At 39.2% G+C, this 13,764-nt stretch overlaps 1 protein-coding gene across 9 annotated transcripts in view; it reads right to left on the bottom strand.

Moving 5' to 3' along the window:
• The window catches only part of TMEM63C (transmembrane protein 63C), a 134,186-nt gene that overhangs the window by 98,841 nt on the left and 21,581 nt on the right, over positions 1 to 13,764 (bottom strand). For all 9 annotated transcript variants that reach the window (XR_011970712.1, XR_011970713.1, XM_072624978.1 and 6 more), the window contains exon 2: positions 6,345 to 6,493. The gene's annotated coding sequence lies outside the window, so the exon portion shown is untranslated. The remainder of the gene's footprint in view (positions 1 to 6,344; positions 6,494 to 13,764) is intronic.

The following is a 13,764-nucleotide window of genomic DNA, read 5'->3' as shown; positions in this document are numbered from 1 at the left end:
CTTCCTTAAACATGCCCAGCCAGATCTCCACCATCCTTAAAAAACCTTGACAAGATCCAAATCAGTTCCTCAAGCTATTATCCTATATCTCCTCTCCCTTTCACAGCCAAACTAGAAAATCTGTCTATATTCACTGCTTCCACTTTCATACCTCCCACTCACTTTTCAACCCCTTGCAATCTGGCTTTTATCCACACTGTTGGACTGAAACTACTTTCTTCCAAAACGCAATGATCCAATGGCCTTCTCTCAGTCCTCATTCTTTTTTTCTTTCTAAAACTCTTTTTATTATGAATGAGAAAATGATCAATCAATGATAACACTTACAAAGTCCAGAAAAGAAGATTGGCATGAAGTTGTGACTATTATATAAACATATGTACATGTACATGTATATATGCATATGTGTGTATGTGTAAGACACATTTAACATGGTAGTCACAATATTGCTCAGCTTGTCTGTGTACCTTTCTGAACTTCCAGATCTTTTCTGTGGACTTCAAAGTAGTTATCCTTTACGTTCTTGAGGTCACTGTAGAAATGGTTCTCCCAGTTCTGGTCACTTTATTTGAATCAGTTTATACAAGTCTTCCCAGGATTCCTTGAATCTGTCCCTTTTGGCATTTCTTCCAGTATAGTAATATTCTGATACATTCATATACTACAACTTGTTCAGATATTCCCCAATTGATGGACACTCTCTATGTTACTGTTTCTTTGCTACAACAAAAAGTGCTACTCTGAATATTTTTTGTACATATGAGTCCCTTCCCTCTGCTTTACTTACTTCTCATTCTTCTTTTGACTTCTCTGTGGAATGCCCTGGATACTGTTGACAATGCTTCCTTTCTTCCTGATATTCTTTCTTCCCCAGGTTTACAAGACATTTCTCTCTCATAATTCTCTTTTTTCTGATCATTCCTTCTCAGTCTTTGCAGGATCATCATCCTCCAAGGCTTGGTCCTGAGCTCTTTCCTCATCTCTCATCTCTCATCTTCACTTTTTCTTTTAATAATCTCATCAGTTCCCATGTATTTGCTCATAAATCCACATATCCAGACCTCATATTTCTCTTGAGTTTTAATCTGCATCTTCAGCTGCTTATTGGGATATTTCAAAAGGCATCCCAAACCCAATGAGTCCAATACAAAATTCTATCTTTCTGCCTAAATTCCACCCCTCCTCCTGTTTTGGTTGAGGAACCTACCATTTTCTCCATCACACAGTTTCTCGTTATAGGCATCATCCTAGCTCTTTATTCTGGATTATCACACTCAGTTGTCAAATCTTATTGATTCAATATCTCTAGCATCTTCTTTTTTCTCTCTGTTTAAACCACAACCCACTTGTTCAGGATCATATTCATGTCTGGTCTACAAAAGCCTTCTAATTAGTCTTGATGCTGTCAGCCTCTTCCCTTTCTTATCTGTCTTCCAAATTGTTATCTTTGTAGCTCAGGTCTGACAATATCACTCCCTTGTTCAAGAAACTCCAGTAGCTCCCTACTGTCTTTAGTATCAAATACAAACTCTTCTGGCATTTATAACCATTTACAACCTGGTTCCAACCTGTCCTGGGAGGAAAAGGAAATGGGGAAAAAATCTGATTCAACTACTGGTGACTGAAGACACATTACTCTCCATTACACATTCTACATTCCAGAGAAATTGGCCTACTTCCTGCTCCTCATACACAACATCCCATCTCCCATCTTTGTACAGGCTGTCCCTCATACCCAGTATTCTCTCTCTTTTTGACATCTGCTTCTTGGAACTCCTAGCTCTCTTCAAGGCAGAGTTCCTTTCTAAGATCTTTCTTGAGTTCCCCAGTTGTTAGTGTACCACCCTCAAATCTCTCTATGTTGATTTTGCATACATATTGCATCTGCTCAGCTGCTAACATGTTGATTTCCTCCTCCTCTTCCTCTCCCCCCTAATAAAGTGTAAGCCTGTTGTAGATTTCAGAAAAACCTGAAAAGATTTTAATGAACTGATGCTGAGTGAAGTGAGTAGAACCAGAAGAACATTGTACATAGTAACAGTAACATTATGCAATGATTGACTATGATTGATCTAGTTCTTGTTCGCAATACAGTGATCCAAGACAATTCTAAAAGACTCATGATGGAAAATGCTACTCACATCCAGAGAAACAACTGATGGAAGCCTAAATGCAGATTGGACCATACTATTTTCACTTTTTTGTGGTTTTTTTCTTTAGTTCTGTTTCTTCTTTCATAACATGACTAATGTGGAAATACATTTTACATGACAGCACATGTATAATCTGTATCAGATTACTTACAGTTTGGGGGAGGGGGTAAGGAAGGGAGGGAGAAAAATTTGGAACTCAAAATCTTTCAAAAATGAATAATGAAAATTGTCTTTACATGTAATTGGAAACAATAAAGTCCTATTAATTTTTTTTTAAAGAATGTAAGCCTGTTGAGGACAAGAGCCTTTTTTCATTCTTCTATCTTCATTCTTCTATTGGCATGACTAATTGAACCTCCCTCCAGACTCTAAACCTGTATCTGTCTCCTGAGTCCTTACCTGTCTCACCTTTCTCCCTTGATGGTGTTGATCCCATATGCAGTTGACTACTTTAAGCCTTGAATTCCTTGTACCTTTGTCCTAGTGCTGTCAAAGTCTTTCCAGAAACCAATCGAAGGTTACCCCCACATCTACCTTTTTTTGTTCCTCCTCTCATAAACTTACTATTGCTAGAGGACATCCTACTACAATGACAGGTAGATCTCCTACAAATTTATGTTATCTAATTTCAACCAGGTCTTTACTGTTGCATGGAAAATCATTTTATTCTTCCTTAATCAACACTCTGTAATAGCTCTTCCAAACCTCCTCTCCTCAAGCCTCCCATACTCCTCTTCCCATCCTCCCCCCTCCCTTCAGCAAAGGACCTTGCTTCCTACTGAGCAAAAAGAGAGACAATCTGTTGTGAGCTCTCTTTCCTTCCCAACACCACCTGGTTCCGTATTCTTTCCTCCTTTATTTCAGGCTCTGAGGTAGATTCAGTCGTTACTGCCATGGTCATCCATCTACTTGGGACCATAATCCCATCCCTGCTTGTCTCCTTTCATTCTCCTTCAGGCTCCTAGCCTTGACCTATCAACCCTTCTTAATATCATCCTGCATTTCTTTTGGTTTTAATAATTAAATTTCTGGAAGAAATTATCCAAATCAGTTGTCTCCATTTTCTCACTTCCCACTCACTTCTCAACCCCTTGTATTCTGGCTTCTGACCTCACCATTCACCTTAAACAGCTCTCTTCTAGCCCACCAAGAAGCTAAAGGCCTTTTTTCATTCTATTTGCTCTCCTTTACAGTTTTTGACTGCTAGTCACCCTTCCTCCAGGATACTTTCACCTCCCTTAATTGTTTTCAAGTTAGAGATCGAGTGCTGATACTCATTTTACACCACTCCCAACTACATCCTCTGTGATCCAGTCATGCAGGCCTTCTTGCTGTTCCTAGGACACGACCTTCTGAGGCATTTTGACCAACTGTTCCCCATCCTTGGAATGTCATTCCTCCTCCTCCTCTCCAGCTCCTGGCTTCCTTCAAGTCCCAGCTAAAATCCCACTTTCCATAAGAAGCATTTCCCAATACCCCTTAATTCTAGTGCCTTCCCTCTGTGGCTTATTTCCAATTTATCCTATATATAACTTATTTATATAGAAATGTTTTCACTTTGTCTCCCCTATTAGAGTGAATTCTTGAGAGCAGGGATTGTTTTTTGCCTTTCTTTGTATCTTTAGCACTTAGTACAGTGCCTGACACAAAGTAGGCACTTAATAAATGTTCACTGACTAAGAAATGGCTTTTGACTCTCTTCCCGCCCTAGGATTTGATGGAAGTCTATGATGGATAACAGGTAAAGTGGACAGAGACAGCTAAGTGGCACAATGGATAGAGTGCTACACCTGGAGTTAAGAGCACCTAGGTTCAAATCTGGCCTTAGTCATTTACTAGCTGTGTAGTCCTGGGTAAGTTGCTCAACTTCTCTCAGCCTCAGTTTCCTCATCTCTAAAATGGAGATAATAATATTACCTACCTCCTGGGTTTGTTATATAAAATGAGATATCTGTAAAGTGTCTCGCAAATCCTAAAGAGTTACTTAAATGCTAGCTATTTTTATTAAAAGATCATCTTACCTATCCCTTTGAATTTTATAGATAAGAATTGTGTTAACCTCATTTATATAGCACTTAAGATTTTACAAATTGCTGTCTTCATGACAACATTGTGAAGGTACGAAGCATCTGTATTCTTAGTTCCATTTTACAGATGAGGAAAATGAGACTCAGAAAATTGTCAATGGTCTTTTCACCCCAATATTTATTGGTCACCAGCAGCATAGTTTGCTCTGTTGAACAGCTGTTAAGTCATTTCTGTAGGACTTACCCTAGTCCCTGCTGACTGCCTGCTGGCCCATCTCATAATACAAGACACTCCAATATACAAAGTACTAAACAAAACGGTCCTATCAAGAGGTTCTGAGTGTGAATGGTAATTAACCTGTTTACTGGACCTGTTTGTTGTGGTTTTTGTTCAGTCGTTTAGTCGTGTTTGACTCTTTGTGACCCTCTTTGGGGTTTTCTTGGCAGAGATAGTGGAGTGATTTCCTATTTTTTTCTCCAGTTCATTTTACAGATGAAGAAATTGAGGCAGAGAGAGTTAAATGACTTGCCAAAGGTCATACAGCTAGTAAGTGCCTGAGGCCTGATTTGAGCTCAGAGGAGTCTTCCTGTCTCCAGGCCCAGCGCTGAACCACCTGGTTACCATTGCTGAACCTGTAGGATGCTTCAAAGCCTGGGAATTGGCTCAGGAGAGTTAAGTCAGAAATCCAGGCTAAGAACAAGCTTAATAGCATATTTGTTCTTTATTTTGCTATTAAGCCTCTCCTCTTCTAATAGCTTACTATACAGTGGAGTGAGCCCAAGGACTCAGGGAAAGCTTATCCCTCTCTCTGTGAGACAAGTCTCAATAAACCAGCAAAGTCATTGTGGATGAATGAGACTTTTCTTCCTTCTTTACTTCATCATTCAATTAGATGTCCAAAGATCCCAGAGCATAGATCTTGATGTGGAAGAAACAGAAACTAGCTTACTTGCCCACCGATCACTTCCCTGGAACCTTTGTTTGTGAAGTAGGAAAACAAGAGAAACATTATTGACAAAGATGGGACCTTTTATGTATATGAAAGTAACTCTGCAAAGTCATGTTAGCTGTTCTTCCCCAACTCCATGAGAAGATACAACACTGTAGGAGACAATGGAGGCAAACTTGAAGAAGCAAACCCCCAAACTTGTATTATCCACATTCTCTATTCCTCCCCAAGGCCTCAACTGGTTATAAAATGGGCAGCTAAGGTGGCACATCAGATAGGGATGGAGTCAGAAAGACCTGTTCAGATCTGGCCTCAGACACTTTCTGGTTATGTGACCCTAAGCAAGTTATTTAACCTTGTTTGCCTCAGTTTCTTCATCTGTAAAATAAGCTAGAGATGGAAATGGCAAACCACTCCAGTATCTCTGCCAAAAAAATACCAAATGGGGTCACAAAGAGTTGAACATGACTGAAACTGAACAACATCATCAACAACATGTTATTCAATAAATCTCATTTGGTTAAGCTTTAGGCAAGGGTCTTTTCCTAACTCCCCCATTTTATAGATTAGAGACCCTAAGACAAAATTTTTTCTTGGTCATTTTATCACCTAAGAAAAGGAAGCAAAGCTGAGTTTGACTATAAGCCTACCTCTAATTTATGGCGAGATTGTATGGGGAGGTGGTTCCATTCTTTGAGAGAAGGCAGCTCAGTTTGCTTCTAGAGAATGGGATTGGTTGTATCATTTATTCACTAAACATTCACTCAACATGGTCCAGTATAGAACCTGGCTAAGTGCAATGGGGGATGTAAAGATGAATACGAGATGTTCTACATAATTGTCTACTTCTGTTCTATAATGTACATGGAAATACAGATTTTATTTGGTGTTTGTTAAATTCACAATTTTCTAAAAAGGGAAAAAAAATAAGAAGAAAAAAGACAGGGTCACTGATCTCAAGGAGCTTAGTGCATACCACATTTTCTTCTATAAGAATCCTTCTGTCTTACCTCCTTTAAAATTAGCATTATGAGAAAGAAGAATTTTGGCTAAGTTTTGACTGTCAAGAGTTTTGGAAGAATTATGAGGACAGGGATGAGGCTTAACAAGTATGAATAAGGCACAAAGGTTAGACAGAGGGCATTTAGGGAACACAACCTTCACACATCCATGGCAGCAACCATACTAAAGGGCTAAGTGCAGGGGCCACAAACCTGGAGTAACCAGCAGGGTTCAGGTAGAGCAGATGTGAAGGGGGCAGCTCCTTGTTGCCTGATCAGTCTCTGGAATAGCACTCTTACAAGTTCTCTCAACTGGAATCCCAGGGACAGCACCTTCCTGTGGCAGCTAGATCTTGGATTCTCTGCAGATACAAGGACAAAGGTATGCTTTTAATGGTATCGTGGATACTTCTGAGATGTGAGCCCAGTTGTTGCCCTCTCAAAATGATCACTCCATATTCTGGCTGTCGAGCCCAACTATACAACCTTGGGACTATAAGCAGCTAGTTCCCGAGAACTGACATCCCTGCTTGTTAGTAATGGTGAGGATAGCAGTGGCACTACTATGGGGCTATACGCAACACAGCTAAGTTTGAAAGCAGTTTTGACGAATAACAATAAGACACGTAGCTAGGTAACAGAGCTGATAGTATACTAGATAAGGAGTCGGGAAGGCCCAAGTTCCAAGCCTACCTTAGACACTAGAGGTGTGACCCTGGGCAAATCACTTTGACTGTCTCAGTCTCAGTTTCCCTATCTGTAAAATGAAATGTCAGAACTCAGTGACCTCTAAGGACCCTTCCAGTAATAAGTTATGTGACCTCTCAGGGGTGATCAATAACTTATTTCTTCAACCTAGCTTAGATTTGTATAGCCCTTCACAGTTTACAAAGTGCTTTTTTTACCCTAGGAATTCTTTTTTTTTATTTTTCATTTTTAATACAGTTCATATCACATAAAACACTTTTGGTCATGTGATACTTCTTTTAAAGCATTTACAATATAGATCACAAAACGAATTTTTTTTTAACATTAACCAACTGAGACACACATAATAATTATGTATGCTAACTTCACAAGCCCTTGACCTAATTGTCTCCACACTATTACTAAGAATTAAAGGACCCTAACTTATTTTTGTTGGTCTAAAGTCCTAAGCCTAATAGCTTAATTTTAGACTTAACCTTGGATGTTTCCCTACCAACAATCTATAATTTAATAGATCTGGTATTAAGCTTACAACTTTTTGACTATAGAAAATTGCCACTAAGAGTAGGGACATAGCAGGGAAACAATATCTCCCCAACTTCATGTCAGTTCCAGGCAGGAGTAGATTGTCAACTTGTATTCAGTCAGGATTAAAGTCTGCCAGGTGTCAGTGGGGAAACTGAGTCAGGAGACTCCTACCTTAGTCCAGGCTGAACAGCCACTCTCCCGCCCTTCCCATGAGATCACCTTCATGAAGTGCTTATAAATACACTGTTTTGATAGCTAGGTTTAGCAATAGATTGACACTGAACCTGGAGTCAGGAACACCCAAATTCAAATCCAGGCACACTTACTAGTTGTGTGACTCTGGGCAAGCCATTTGACCTCTGTCTGCCTCAGTTTTCTCATCTATAAAATGGGGATAATAGCACCTACCTCCTAGGGTTGTTGTAAAGATCAAATGAGATTAATATTTGCAAATCTTTAAATGTTATATAAATGCTGGTTAGTATTTGATCAACCCTAGAGGTAGATAAAGCAAAGCAAGGCAAAAATGGTTTGGCCAAGGTAATGTAGCAAATGTCAAAGTCACTCAAACTCAGACATTTGGCCTCCAAGCTCAGTATTCTTTTAACTTTACTAGGCAACCAGGATAGAAGATGATGGATGAATATCTCATCAGTGGTGTCCCAGAGAACTTTACCTGCCCTCTGCCGTCTCAGAAGTGTTCTCTATTTCCTTATACCTTCATGCCCTCAAATATATAACAGAAGTGAAGAAGGTTCTTTTCTATTCCAGGTCATCCTCCACTCCCTGCCTTTTCCTAGCAAAGGAAATGTCAGTCACTTCCAACTAGTCTCTCGACCAGGGGTTGCCAGTCTTTTAAGAAGGTATTATAAGAAAAAATTTTTGGAAGATCCATATTACATATTACTTACTGTTGCCAGATTTTACACATTTTAAACTATTATATAGCTTATACATTTGCATATTCTATTTAATATGAATTAATAAAATTATAGGAAGGTCTAATTATAACTGTCTCCAGAAGGCTCTTACAACCTAAAAATTGGAGGAAGGATTCTTTCATTAGTATATTAAGAAAAGAATACATCAGAGAAGGCCAGAGGAGTCAGTGAGGGGATGAGATCTGGAAATGAAGATAAAGGCTCCTCTAGGGGATCTGTGGATAGATTCCAAGTATTATCTGAACTTGGATAGGAAAAATAATGTATAATCTGGAACTGAAATTTAGCATTTCCTCCAGTCGTTATTGTTTTTCTGAGTGGGAGTCTGTAGGCTTTGACAGACTGCCAAAGGGGTACATGACTCAAAAACCTGGAAGTCAGAGAAGCTGACCAATGTAGGAGGAGGGGAAAAGGTAGCATCAAGGGGAGGGGTGGATAGGAGGGGGAAGATGGCAAAATAGAGGCAGCAATAGACAGAAGGAGAATCAAGGTGGTCATGGGAGAGAGCTAAAGCAATGCTGAACTGAGGGCCCTTAGCCTCTTCTAAGCAGTCATGTTTGCAGTGGTTATCACTCGCTTAAGGTGTCTGCCTATTAATGAGACGAACTCACACATTCCCAGAGAGGCTCAAAGAGCCCCTGTTAGATACTTAAAGAGCCAGGAGCTTACAATGGCTTTGGATTCTCTGGTCAGTCTCACAGGGCTGAGTGTGGAAGGTCAGTAGGATTGGCTCACTCTGTTTCAACTTCTCCTTTTCTTCCTAGCTTTAGCATGGCTCTTTTCTGCTTCCAGAAAAGTACTTTCTGTGCCTTTCTGAGAATGAAATCATCTCAGTTCATTCTCACAAGTTCCTTTAGGGCTATACAACGAACTCCTGAACAAAACCTCTTGTCCCCCCCTCAAGCCCATATTTGCTCATTCCCCTGCTCCAATCTCATGTTTAATATGCTCTCTGTCTGCTCTGGGTCTTCCCAACATCCCATATTTTCACATCAAAAATTAAGCTTTTCCCAGAGAAGCATGAAAATACTTACATAAGCTGGTGCAAAATGAAATAAGTAGAGCCAGGAAAGCAATATACACAGTGCTAACAATAATGGAAATGGAAGGAATCACAAAATAATGTTTCAAAATTTTAAGGAACGAGCTTAGTCCCCGAGAAGAGACAGAAAAAGAAATAATGCAGATCATTCCATATAACCCCAGGTTCCTTCAGTCATTTATTTTTACTAGGATGTTAATATGTTCCATCCTTGTCTTCCTTCAAGACCCAGCTAATATCTCAACTTTTACAAAGGAGGCTTTCCTCATCCTCCTTAATCCTAGTACCTTCCTTCAACTGAACCACAATAGATCCCTGCCCCAAAACCACTTAATGGCTATTTTGGGGTCCTCCTGGATCAGAGTGAAGGTCAATAGTAACTGTTTCTCTTTTGACCAGCAACCCTGAGGGTCTTCCCCTCCCAGTTTGATTTGATTTTTTTTTTTATTAAAGGGGTCATCCCTTGACTCATTTCTTAAAGAGGTCTGTTCACTGAATGGGCATTACCTCATTCAAAGTGAGAACCTGAAAAGACCTTAGCCTAAAAGGGTCAGGGTCTCCCATTGCATCCTGGGCTATCTCCAGACAGCCGATAAATATCTGGTCACTGGACTCAGATTGTTATGGAGGAGAAAGTGAGGCTGATGACTTTGCATGGCCCTCCTTCCTTCAAATCATGTCGTCATCTCCCTGATGTCACAGTCCTCTTTGAGAATGGACAAGCACAAGCCTTCCGTCTGTTGATTATCTGAAATTTATGCTACGTATGCCTTATTTGTATGTAGCTGTTCATATGTTATTAGATTGTGAGCTCCTCTTGGACAAATATTATATTTTACCTTTCTTTGTATCCTTGGCGTTTGACACATAGTAGGCACTTAATAAATGTTTATTGACTGGTAGGCAGGTACTGTGTTAGGTGATAGGATGACAAAAATGAAAACAGCCCCTGTCCTGAATGAAAACAAATAAGTATATCTGCAATAGACACATGATATATAGAAAGAAAGGGCACGAACAGCTGGCAAAACAGGAAAGGCTCCATGTAGAATGTGGTACTGAACTGAGTTTTGAAGGAAACAAGGAATGCTAAGAGGTGGAGCTGAGATTATATTGTCACTATGGGAGAAAACCAATACAAAGGTATGGAGATGGAAATAGAATGTTCTATGTAAGCAATAAAAAAAAAAGTAGTCTCCGATCTTCAGAAGTACTTCTGTGTGCCCTTACCTATAAGAACTTGAACAATCCTTGAGTGACTGAGTGGGACAGAATGTGGAAGAGGAAGAAAAGTGGGGAGAGTGGTGGTATATAAGGCTGAAGAGATCCAAGAATGACTAGTAGGCATCCTACATGTCTTACTGGCATCCAGGTAATGTCAAGAAAGTTAGAGGAGGCCATTAGATGAGTGAACTCTATGTGGTAGACGTATAGAAGGACATAGACAAGAGTCACACAAGATAAGAGAACATGACTGGCATATGAAAAAAATGCTCTAAATCACTATTGATTAGAGAGATGCAAATCAAAACAACTCTGAGGTACCATATCACACCTATCAGATTGACTAACAGGACAAAACAGGAAGATGATAAATGTTGGAGAAGATGTGGGAGAGTTGGAACACTAATTCATTGTTGGTGGAGCAGTGAGCTGATCTAACCATTCTGGAAAGCAATTTGGAACTATGCCCAAAGGGCTATAAAAATGTGCAACCCCTTTGACCCAGCAATATCACTTCTAGGGCTGTATGCCAAAGAGATCATAAAAATGGGAAAAGGTCCCATATGTACAAAAATATTTATAGCAGCTCTTTTTGTGGTGGTCAAGAACTGCAAATCGAGGGAATATAATGGAATACTATTGTGCTATAGGAAATGATGAACAGGCTTCAGAAAAACCTGGAAAGACTTATATGAACTGATGCTTAGTGAAATGAGCAGAACCAGGAGAACATTATACAAAGTAACAGCCACAGTGTGCAAAGACTATTTCTGATAGACGATACAAGGACCTAAAACATTCCCAAAGGACTCTTGATGCAAAATGCCATCCACGTCCAGAGAAAGAACTATAGAACTGGAATGTAGAATGAAGCAGACTATTTTCTCCTGTGTTATCTTGTGTTTTGATTTGGTTTTTCTCACAGTTTCTTCCATTTGTTTTAATTCTGCTATGCAGTTCCATTCAACTAATGTGAAAATGTATTTAATAAGAATGCATGTGTAGAACCAATATAAGATTGCATGTCATCTTGGGGAGGGAGGGAGAGAATATTTAAAACTTATGGAAATGCTTGTTGAAAATTGAAAACAAATAAATTAAATTTTTTAAAAAAAGAGAACATGACTGGATTGCTGATGGATCACCCTCCCACTGGACCACTGGATTCCTTCCCTAGATAACTTGATTCTGAAAGGTGAGCTTTCAACTTATCTTGCCAGAAATCAAGAGATCAACGGACAACAGACTTAATACTGGGTCTTCCCTGAGGCAGGACCATCTCAAACCCTAATTAGAGCCCAGAAACACCTACACCTACCTGTAAATACTGGTCTAGAGCTAAAATGGCATTTGAGGATGCTGAGGTTGACAACGGCAACTTCAGTGCTGAAGGTTCATTAGCAACCCAGCTACCCCTGGAATTTTTTCCTACCTTTTTTAGATGCAACTGGTTTTCCCCATCTGTTGAGGTCTATGTTTTCCCTATCTTTCCTGATCACTAGATCATCTTCATCAAGAAGCTAGAAGGAAGTTTGAGATGACTAGGTCTAACTCTCTCACCAGAAGAGAGTTGTGACTAGGAGTTAGAAAACTTTACAGAGCTCTTTATTTTGTAATGCCTCCTCTCCCCCTCTTCCAGTTTATAGTTCGTACAACTGCCAAAGTGATGTTCCTAACACATATGTGTGACCATGTTACTCTTCTGCTCAAGAAGTTCTTGGGGGTCTTCTGTTACCTTAAGATCAAATATAAACCCCTCTATTTAGCATTTAAAGACCTTCACAACTTAGTTCTAACCTATCTTTCCAGGTATATCACGCTATTCCCTTTCATGTACAAACTGGACTTCTTGTGTCATGTGTAAGGAAAAGGAAGGGCAGTTTATCATACATGATATTCCTTATTATATCTCAATGCCTTCACACGATCATCTCACCTTCATCTCATAAAATTCCTAGCTTCCTTCAGAGCTTAATTCAGGTATTACCAACTATGTGTTGCCTTTCCTGATCTCTCTAGCTGCTAGTGCCCCCTCCACAAATTACCTTATGTTTGTTTTATATAGTTTTTATACAGTTATATATATGTGTGTGTGTACTACATATACACTATATATTTATATATAGTACAGTTATGTACATATATTCATATAGATATAATCATACAAGTTCCAATTAGTATGAATAATTACTCCCCTGCCATGTGTTCAAATTTGTACAGTTTGAAGTATTAATTATGCAAAATATAGCAATCAATTCCAGCCCAAAGGAAATATGCAGTGTGAATTAGAATAATGTGACCACTTGGGGGACTCATTATTTGTATTAATCAAGTTCTGGTTGTATATGTCTATCTGTATATATTTGGTTTCTGGAGGCAATTTTATTTTTGTCTTTGTAACCCCAGTATTTAGCTCAGTACCCAACAGGTGCTTAATAATAAATGCTTGTAAAATAGACCTTCTAATGTACTTATGTAGTTCTTGGTGCTACAGTTATCTGTGTATTTTTGTCAAATTGACCTACTAGACCAAAAACCCCATCAGGACAGGCATGGTATCATCCAAATTTTGTATCTTCCCAAGAATATAGAACCAAGAATACATACAGAAGGAATTTAATAGACATTTGTTAAATGAATAAATTAAATTTGGATTCTAGTCTCAACAGTGCTACAAACTATGTGTGTGACCTTGAGCTAGTTACAGCTTCTTTCTGGGTCTGATTATCTATATCTCTATAATGATGAAGGTCTATGCAGTCATGAAGAGTCAGACATGATTGAATGACTGAACAACAAAATAATGAAGAGGTTGGATTGTAAGGTTGATTTCAGTTCTGACATTCTATGAAAGATGGAAAAACTGAGCCCCAAAGAGGTCACAAAGTGGTACCTTTGATCTCTTGATCTTGGTTCAGTGCTTTCCCTATATCACCGAGTAGAAGAAAAAGTAGGTACAGATTGGGCAGGACAAGAGAAACCCCATGAGGAACCTGCCAAATATTCTGTTCACTTCCTTCTACCAGGCTCAGTAGGACCAATCTGTTCCATATAAAAACAGTGAAATCAGTTTTAAAATACAATAAGACTTTTGGGACACCCTGCCTTACATAGCTGGTGGTGCAGTGGATAAGAATGCTGGAAGCAGACAGGAAGATTTGAGTACAAATCCCGACTTGGATACTTACTA

This window comes from Notamacropus eugenii, chromosome 7 (genome assembly GCF_028372415.1).
Source record: "Notamacropus eugenii isolate mMacEug1 chromosome 7, mMacEug1.pri_v2, whole genome shotgun sequence".
Classification (NCBI taxonomy): Eukaryota; Metazoa; Chordata; class Mammalia; order Diprotodontia; family Macropodidae; genus Notamacropus; species Notamacropus eugenii.
Note: the sequence above shows the minus strand (reverse complement) of the source record. Positions and strands in the feature narration are given on the sequence as shown.